The 10,154-nt window shown below is 42.4% G+C and overlaps 1 long non-coding RNA gene across 1 annotated transcript; it reads right to left on the bottom strand.

Annotated features, from left to right (window-relative positions):
• Positions 1-5,250: 5,250 nt before the first annotated feature.
• On the bottom strand, positions 5,251-8,366 carry LOC123138777 (uncharacterized). Its single transcript, XR_006469321.1, has 4 exons — positions 7,775-8,366; positions 7,342-7,411; positions 6,443-6,579; positions 5,251-5,551 (listed from the first exon to the last, which is right to left on the bottom strand). It is a non-coding gene; the product is annotated as an uncharacterized lncRNA (long non-coding RNA).
• Positions 8,367-10,154: the final 1,788 nt, after the last annotated feature.

The following is a 10,154-nucleotide window of genomic DNA, read 5'->3' as shown; positions in this document are numbered from 1 at the left end:
TATGCTTGTTACCATGGATCTTGGTGATCCTACAATCGAGCAAGAGAGACCTACGATTTTCGTCCTTGTGGATACACCTCCAATTCTTCCCCCATGTGAGCTTAACATAGTTATTAAGTAATTTATATTGTTTATTTTAAAATAGTTGACAACTTATTCTCCATTGACAGCTTATTTTCATTCTTCAAAGAATGTGCGGAAGATGGTAGACAGAACCTACTACACCGAAGGCTCCGAACTAACTTATCAAGAGAAAAATCATCTGGTCGCATTTTATACTGATCTTGAGAATTACAATGTCTACAATCGAACTCCTCAACATTATGGTCAATACGTGCCACTAGTGCACGTGTTGAACTATGGTAACTACCATGGAGATACCCTGGTAAGATTTTTTACTATTACGACATCCGTGCATCTTTTTGCACACTTCTAAAACTAGTACATCATATCATTGCTAACTACGAAGTTATTACTATGTTTTTCAACAGATAATCCCGAATGATTGTGTGCCTCATCTGATGTATACACACGGTAGCCTTCATGTTTTGAACATACAACCAGGTCTTCCTACGAATCTGAACTGTCCATACCGGGTTTCTAAAAGAAGTGGAGACATGACAATCAAAGAATGGAAAAAATGTATGGACAGTCGTAAGGAGCTTCTTGGAAGCAACATTCAGCGAAGGGCAAAAATTAGAGACAGGATGATCGCCATTCTTCATAATGGAGAGTCGGGGTCTATATTGTTTTATGCTATTTTACCTTAAGGGTGTTTAGGTCCTACCTGATACTGATGATCATGTGTTAAGAATAATTATGTAGGGTTGGGTTCGATGACTATGAGGATGATGATCGTATGACTTATTATTAATAACGAGTAGAAGTTGTATGATGATGCATGATTAGTAGGACGAGTACTTGTTATTATATATGCTGATGTATGCGAGCATGCATTAGTTATTATATCAACGGGTAAAATGAACATATATAGCAGTAGCGTTGGTAAACCAAGGACGAAGATATAAGAGAGGACACTTCTCTCTATTAGCTAGCTAATATAACAACCTAAAAATAACCCCCAAAACCCCTAAAGCAGCCACTTTCCGAAAAACAAACATGAACTTTTGGTTCCGGTTGGTGCCACCAACCGGGACCAAAGGCCCCCTGACTAGGCTCGGCGCACAGAGCCACGTGGAGGTACATTAGTCTCGGTTCTTGTTTGAACCGGGACTAATGGGTGAAGGTATTAGTAACGGCCCGTTCATGAACCGGGACTAAAGGCCCTCACGAATCGGGACTATTAGGTGTTTGTCTACTAGTGAAGGCATCTTCCTAAGGAAAACGGAAAGGGAAATCTCTATGAACAATTGCAGCTGAATCCAGCAATCAAATTAGGACTGCAGCGGCAGATACTAGTACGTGAGAAGATATACAGTATGAGACCTGAAGCCTTGAGTTCTTGCCGTAGCTGTTCTCGTCTTCTCCTTCGGCCATATGGAAGTCATGCTCCATCCTCATGGCTGCCACTAAGCAGTAAGCCTGGCCGCTGCTTTGCTCCCGATCAGAGGACAGTTGAATATATAGAGGAGGAGCAGGAGTGGTTCCAATTCGAGCATTAATATCACGAACCTGGCCGCGCGGTCGGTTTTCGGACCAGAGGCTTAGTCCATATACGGTAAGTGCTCGTCCACCCATGTACTAATTAATTCCGTTTTGGGTAGGCTGCCTCTCCCCTTTTCCCTCATGTTGTGTGTGATTGCAACTTGAGCGTTGTTTGCATATTAGCCGCGGACAGAACGGATGAAAGCGATGCTAGATCACCGCGTTGCGCTCATGGCGCATGCGATGGCCGGGTTGCGCCCCATGGCGCATGTGAGAGCATCTACAACCGGATATTTTTAATTCTCCTCGAACGTCCGCGGAAGCGCCTAGTTAGTGACCGGACAAGAGAGTGGAATCAAAACCCTCATATCATTTCTATACGTCCGGGCTATCCGTAAACTCTCAATATTTAGCATAAATGTAGAGAGGATATAAGGGCTCGCGGGCGCGCTTCGTCAGTCCGCCACGGAGGACGTGGCCCACCCGGACCACCTTTTTCTTTTTGTTTATTCTTTATTTTCTTTCTTTCTCTTTTCTTCACCAATCACATGCAAGTGACCGGACATATGAGAGAGAAAATAAGAAGTGTGGATGTATGAACGAATAAATAGATGCTCAAGACAGACACGTCCAGTGACTGACTGGGTGTGTTCGCGGGCGTTTATGGGTAAGATTTGTTAAGTCCGACAATAGATGCTCTGACTAGGCCATCTCTTTAACTAGAACGCAACATCATGTCCTAAATCTGTCTTGCTGACAGTGGAATTGGTTTTTTCTAGGCTGGCAGTGGAATTGGTTTTTTCTAGGCTGGCAGTGGAATTGGTTATACACATTCAATGCTAATCCGGTTCAGTGGTCCTTCTCATTTCTCAGCTCAATATCATTTAGGATTTCATGGCGTGGCCCAATTAGTGAATCTGATTGTGTTGCAACAGGAGCGCCTTGTGGCGAATTGCCGCCAAAATGCGCATTGGCCCATGACTCACAAAGCTCCCACTCGCTCGCTTCTTTGCTGCTGGCTCATCTGGAAAAAAACGGCTACCTGTTTTTTGCTAGTTTTGAAAAAGTTGTGAAAAAACACGATTTTAAAAATGTTCATGGATTTTAAAAATTGTTCATGAATTATAAAACATATTCACAATTTCAAAAATCTTCACGCATTTTGGAAATGTTCTTGAAATAAAACATATTGGCATTTTTCTAAAACATGGCTTTGAAAATGGTCACAATTTTAAAAATGTTCATGAATTTTAGAAATGTTCATGAGTTTAAAAAAACATTCACAAATTTGAAATATGTTTACTAATTTCAAATATGTTCAGAAACTTTATAAAATGTTCATACATTAAAAACATATAAAAGGAGAAAGAAAATATTGAAGATGGAAATACAAAAACGAAAGAAGGAAAAAGTAAACCGAACAAGAAAAAATAATAAAACTGAAAAGAAACCTAATAACCTTTTTTTACGAATCAATAACCTGGGAGAGAAAACACATAAATGAAAAGAAGAAGAAAATGGTCAAAACCTTCTCAAAACCGGGTGGAACCTTCCCCAAACCGGGAAACAACACCACAAGGGCCGAGAGGTGTGCATACATGGGCCGGCCCATTACCTAAACAACACTGCAATGAGTGTGTGTTTTGTATGATTTACTAAGTATCCCAAACATTGTGAAGTTTGAGTAATAAAGCGTCGGGATTCCTAAAAAAAAACTAAGTAGTAAGTGTCGCTAAAAAAAGACTAAGTAGTAAGTTTCGCTCAAAAAAACCTAAGTAGTTAGTATGTCCCACACCTAAAAAACTAAGTATGTCCCAAAACGAACGGGAAATAGGATTTTTCATGTTGTGCTAACATCGATAATATTCTCAACTCTCCTTTTGCGGTTCACTAAAAAGACTGTTCTTTGAAGTCATGGTATCCTTAACTGTTATGGTGAAAGAATGACACTTATAAAGTTATGTACTATCGCTTTGCTAAAATACGAGTTAATATGTGAAAATCATGCATCAAATACACTAAAATAATAGATTGAAAACCAATAGTATCCTTAAATGCAAATGGAGTCTACTTGAACAAAATCAACACCAACGAGATAAAATGTACAAGGAAAATGTGTACGACACGAACAAGTCTATCACATGACATCATCTCATGTTACTGCTGCTACATAAATTGTATTGTGTGGCCTTGTTTTACAAGAGGGGACAATATTGATGCAACAATTACAATTCCCGGTGGATGAGATAACAACAAAGGGGGTCATTGTTGGGGAACGTAGTAATTTCAAAAAATTTCCTACGTACACGCAAGATCATGGTGATGGCATAGCAACGAGAGGGGAGAGTGTTGTCCACGTACCCTCGTAGACCGTAAGCGGAAGCGTTATGACAACGCGGTTGATGTAGTCGTACGTCTTCACGATCCGACCGATCCAAGTACCGAACGTACGGCACCTCCGAGTTCAGCACACGTTCAGCTCGATAACGATCCCTGGGCTCCGATCCAGCAAAGCTTCGGGGATGAGTTCCGTCAGCACGACGGCGTGGTGACGATGATGATGCTCTACCGGCGCAGGGCTTCGCCTAAACTCCACGACGATATGACCGAGGTGGAATATGGTGGAGGGGGGCACCGCACACGGCTAAGGAACGATCCGTAGATCAACTTGTGTTTCGTGCCTTGAGGTGCCCCCCTGCCCCCGTATATAAATGAGCAAGGGGGAGGGGTTCGGCCGGCCAGGAGGAGGCGCGCCAAGGGGAGTCCTACTCCCACCAGGAGTAGGACTCCCTCCTTCCTTGTTGGAGTAGGAGAAGGGGGAAAGAGGGGGAGAGGAGGAAGGAAAGAGGGGCTGCACCCCTTGTCCAATTCGGACCAGAGGGGGGCTGCGCGCCTCCTTCCTTTCGGCCTCTCTCCTCAATTCCTGTATGGCCCAATAAGGCCCATATACTCCCCGGCGAATTCCCGTAACTCTCCGGTACTCCGAAAAATACCCGAATCACTCGGAACCTTTCCGAACTCCGAATATAGTCGTCCAATATATCGATCTTTACGTCTCGACCATTTCGAGACTCCTCGTCATGTCCCCGACCTCATCCGGGACTCCGAACTCTTTCGGTACATCAAAACTCATAAACTCACAATATAAATGTTATCGAAACCTTAAGCGTGCGCACTGCACCATGACCAAAATTTAAGGGTCACCAGATCTGCCGGGAAAACTAGCTACCGGAGGCAGACTATCTGCCGGGAATGAGTTTTGCCGGCATCTACAAACTGCCCTTGAAAGTCCCGTCGGGAAAAAGAATTCCCGGCAGTTAGTACAAACCCCGGCATATTCTCTGCCCTTAATGTCCGCACCTTTGCCGGCAGTTAGAACTATTCCCGGCATACAACATTTTCCCGGCAGACTGACAATTCAGGGCAGATTGAAGAGTTTCCCGGCAGTCTGACTGCCATTATTTGTGTCCCCTGGGAACACACAAATCTCCTATATGTATACATGTATTTCAAAAGCTATCATCTATCTTCACTCCATTTTGTGCCATCTATATATAACACAACACATGCGTACAGTAATTAAGATTGCATCACTTAAGAGATAATGTGTGTGTGTGTGTGTGTATATAAGCAATCCATCATCCATACATAGGTTCACAAGTCTCCATCATCCATACATAGGTTCATAAGTCCAGTATTGCAGGACAGCCAAAAGCACAAAGATCAATCACGCATGCCTGGATGCACAAATGGGCATACAAGTCTAGTTACAGGACAGCCAAAAGCACAACCATCCATCAGGTCTACATGCACACATAAGTACATTTGTAGGTTCACAAGTAAAGGTTTTACATTATGGACAAAACCGAAACCAGCAGAATACTCTTTTAGCTCACCAAACACACCTCTAGAACCTTGTGGATGCAAAGGCATTATTACTGGTGACCTGTTAAAAAAAAGGAAATGACCAAATAGATCAGCTCAGATGAACACATGTTCCAAACATAGAAGTTGCACGGGCTGAAAAAGAAAATCGACTCATCCAAATGAAAAAGATACTTGTGTGTCGACGTCGCCCTGTACTTTGCATTCCACAAGGCACAAACAGAATGTGTGCATGTAGTCATAGGAACAGATTATGCACTATACAACCTATCATTATAAATATTTATCAGTAGTGATCTTTTGGTGTATTAGTTTCTCCTGATTGCTGTGAAGTAAATAGAACATTAAAAAACTGCAAGTAATCACTAGCAATCCAGTGGCAATGCACAGCGTCCTCTGTTTTTTTTGTACATGTTTGTTCCGTGTAGTGTGTATTAGTGCTAGATAGTGAGAATCAATAGTCATGAGAATGTATACCAACTGAACAGCCCTCTAATTAAATCTGCTGCTTGTTTCAGAAAAAATGTTGATCAAACAAAAAGAAAAAGAGTTTGCAGGCACTTAAATCATTTGCTGAAATGAATATAGGTTGCTCAAAATCAAAGAATGTTGGTTTACTGAATATGTACTTGTGTGGTCCCTTTATTAGTCCATGATGTGTTGTCCAAACTGTGCAAAGTTTTAGTAGTAGCTGCAGAACTGTTTAAGAAACAGAGTAGCTACATCCATGATGCATACAGGAAGGTCATGATGCATACAGGAAGGTCATGATGTAATTCCTTTATTGGTCCATGATGCATACAGGAAGGTCATGATGTTGCTACATCCATAGTTTATAAGCATTTCTTGATTTCTTTTATTAATGGTTTAAGAAATTAGGCCGTAGCTCTGCTTTATAGATAAAGAAAACTAGCATCCACAAGATGTATCAACACACAAGGGCGACCATCACCTTTGTCTTGTTGTCTTGTTCATGCAAGACTTGGAATGAAGTCATTCAACCTCTCTATGACAAGCGTTACATTCCCTGTTCACAAATCTTTATATGTAGAAGCATCATCTCTTTATCCTCTGTTTGCCATTCTTTTCCTGAAAAGAAATATCATCTCAGAATTAGTACAAGTGTTATGCAATCTGAAATAGAAGAACAAAGAGGCACTCTGCAGGAATACTTAAATATAAAAGACATAATTAGCAATAGTGCGTCTTATGCACAGGGCAAGCCTGAAGTAGAGGAACATTACAAAATATTAAAAGAGGTATTTAAGCTACATATTTATCCTTCTTAACCTGACAAACAATTGTCCATCTACATCTTTTCTAATACGAGGTGCATCTTGAACATCAGGCTGGAGATTTACATTAGCATCTAAACCAAGGAACAGAATCACAGGTTCATCAACCTTCTCAAAGTTTTCATTTCTTTTCCAAGAATATCAAAAAGGATTCCTGGCTTCGAATGGACAACACTACATGAATCTTTGTCAATGGAATCTTGGACAGAATAAGCTTGAGTTGCTTGGGGAGTCAGAAATAATGGTTCATCAGACAACTTCTCACCAGAGTTAAATAAATGCTTAGAGTTCATATTTGTGATTCAAAATATATCAAATTTTACCCACTTGCCGTGTACACGGTTGTCAAACCAATCACACTCAAAAGAGCACAATATTTCCGTTGTGGTGATAGTCCAATTTCAGAATTTCCATTATCACGCCACAATATATTTTACTCCCTATGATACAACCGTGCAATGATAGAAACAAATTATGAGGTATTCAGAATGTAGTCAAACGATGCCACGCGATGGAAGTACCAAATTAAGTCTTCAACTAGGATCAAGAATCTCACAAAAACTGTGAAGTGTGGTACTTTTTCGATTATTTATGGCTGCAGCTTCCCTCAACTTGTGAACCTACACCTGAACATCAACACTAAAATGTTATTCCTGAAGACCTTGTCTACAAACATCTATCTATCTATTGAATTAAAAATAGGTCCTACAAAATACAGAGATCATCTAGAATGAATTACTAACTGGAACAGATCTATAAGCTCCAAGAAAATGAACTGGCTATGCAAATTAGACTGCATGTTACATTTTGAGCCATACGTATGGAAAATATCATAAGCACACTGTTGAACAGATGATGCAATTCCGAATTTGCAAATAAGGATATAAAACTGTATGTTTCTCGACGCACATAATGCAATATCGGGTTCAGAAGCTAGTCATATAAAATTAACTAGTAAGCATGTCAAGAATTGAGGGGATCCTGCTCACCTCTGCCTTCCCCTTCTCCAGATCGAGGATGAGCAGCTCACCTCCTAGCCACAACGGCCCGTGTTCGCTTCACCTCCTCCACATCCTAGCCACCGCCCCGTGCTCGCTTCCCCTCCTCAACAACCAAGCCACCGCCCCATGCTCCTCCACCCAGCCTCGACCGTGCCGGCCGGATCTGGCACGGACGCGCGCGGCGGTAGCCAGATCGAGCAAGATGCGTTGGCTGGTGCCTGGATCCAGGCACGTGGCGGAGCCCCACGACCCTGTCCTCCCTCTTTGTATCTCAGTTTAAGGAATTACATCGCCGATGTCCTTGCAGCCAGCGCGCGGCTGCTACGTCAATGGGGTGGGGATGCGGCAGGCCGCGGCGGCGTGGATTCGGTTGGGGGTGTGGCGGGGAGATGGGGGATGGGGGGATACGGGTTCGGCGGCGTGGTGGTTGGGGAATGGAGCCGTGGCCCTTGGCCGGGCGGTGTGGATCTGGGGATGCGGAAGCGGCGGTGTTAACGGCGATGAGTGCGGCGGTTGGGTCGGCCTGTGCCCTGTGGTGGGGCGTGGGGAAAGAGCAATTTTAGGGCCGTGTGGCGCGTGGAGGCCGCTTCGCGTAACTTCTACTGCTTCGTGGTCCTGGCTCGCGCGCTTTTTCCTCAAAAGTTTTCAGTCCTCGTCAACCTGGTCACCGGCATTGTAGTTGCCCTCGTTTCGTTTCCAGGGCAGTTACCTTGACCCTAAACTTGCCGGCAGATACATTGCCATTCTTGCTATATCTTTCCCGGCAAATAATTTGACCTGCAAATGCTTGCCCGGCAGTTAAATCTTTACCGACAGTTAATTGACCTAAATTCTTTGCTTTTCCCGGCAGTTGATTGCCCTTAACTTTTTACCGTGGTGTAGTGGCGGACCCTACGGGTTCGATAACTATGTACACATGACCTAGAACTATTCTTGGTCAATAACCAATAGCGGAACCTGGATGCCCATATTGGCTCCTACATATTCTACGAAGATCTTTATCGGTCAAACCGCATAACAACATACTTTGTTCCCTTTGTCATCGGTATGTTACTTGCCCGAGATTCGATCGTCGGTATCTAATACCTAGTTCAATCTCGTTACCGGCAAGTCTCTTTACTCGTTACGTAATGCATCATTCCGTAACTAACTCATTAGCTACATTGCTTGCAAGGCTTATAGTGATGTGCATTACCGAGAGGGCCCAGAGATACCTCTCCGACAATCGGAGTGACAAAACCTAATCTCGAAATACGCCAACCCAACATGTGCCTTTGGAGACACCTGTAGTACTCCTTTATAATCACCCAGTTACGTTGTGACGTTTGGTAGTACCCAAAGTGTTCCTCCGGTAAACGGGAGTTGCATAATTCTCATAGTTACAGGAACATGTATAAGTCATGAAGAAAGCAATAGCAACATACTAAACGATCAAGTGCTAGGCTAACGGAATGGGTCATGTCAATCACATCATTCTCCTAATGATGTGATCCCATTAATCAAATGACAACTCTTTTGTCCATGGCTAGGAAACATAACCATCTTTGATAAACGAGCTAGTCAAGTAGAGGCATACTAGTGACACTATGTTTGTCTATGTATTCACACATGTATTATGTTTCCGGTTAATACAATTCTAGCATGAATAATAAACATTTATCATGAAATAAGGAAATAAATAATAACTTTATTATTGCCTCTAGGGCATATTTCCTTCAGTCTCCCACTTGCACTAGAGTCAATAATCTAGTTCACATCGCTATGTGATTTAACACCAATATTCACATCTGTATGTGATTAATACCCATAGTTCACATCGTCATGTGATCAACACCCAAAAGGTTTACTAGAGTCAATAATCTAGTTCACATCGCTATGTGATTAACACCCAAAGAGTACTAAGGTATGATCATGTTTTGCTCGTGAGAGAAGTTTAGTCAACGGATCTGTCATATTCAGAGCCGTATGTATTTCGCAAATATTCTATGTCCACAATGCTCTGCACGGAGCTACTCTAGCTAATTGCTCCCACTTTCAATATGTATCCAGATTAAGACTTAGAGTCATCTGGATTGGTGTAAAAGCTTGCATCGTTGTAACTTTTACGACGGGCTCTTTTATCACCTCCATAATCGAGAAACGTCTCCTTAGTCCTCACTAAGGATATTCTTGACCCATGTCCAGTGATCTACTTATTAGATCAAAATTGTATTCCTTTGCCAAACACAGAGCAAGGTATACAATAGGTCTGGTTCACAGCATAGCATACTTTATAGAACCTATGACTGAGGCATAGGGAATGACTTTTCATTCTCTTTCTATTTTCTGCAATGGTCGGGTCTTGAGTCTTACTCAACTTCACACCTTG

The sequence above is a fragment of the Triticum aestivum genome, chromosome 6B (genome assembly GCF_018294505.1).
Source record: "Triticum aestivum cultivar Chinese Spring chromosome 6B, IWGSC CS RefSeq v2.1, whole genome shotgun sequence".
NCBI classification, from domain to species: Eukaryota; Viridiplantae; Streptophyta; class Magnoliopsida; order Poales; family Poaceae; genus Triticum; species Triticum aestivum.
The sequence above is the reverse complement of the archived record's forward strand: the minus strand, read 5'-3'. Positions and strand labels throughout refer to the sequence as shown.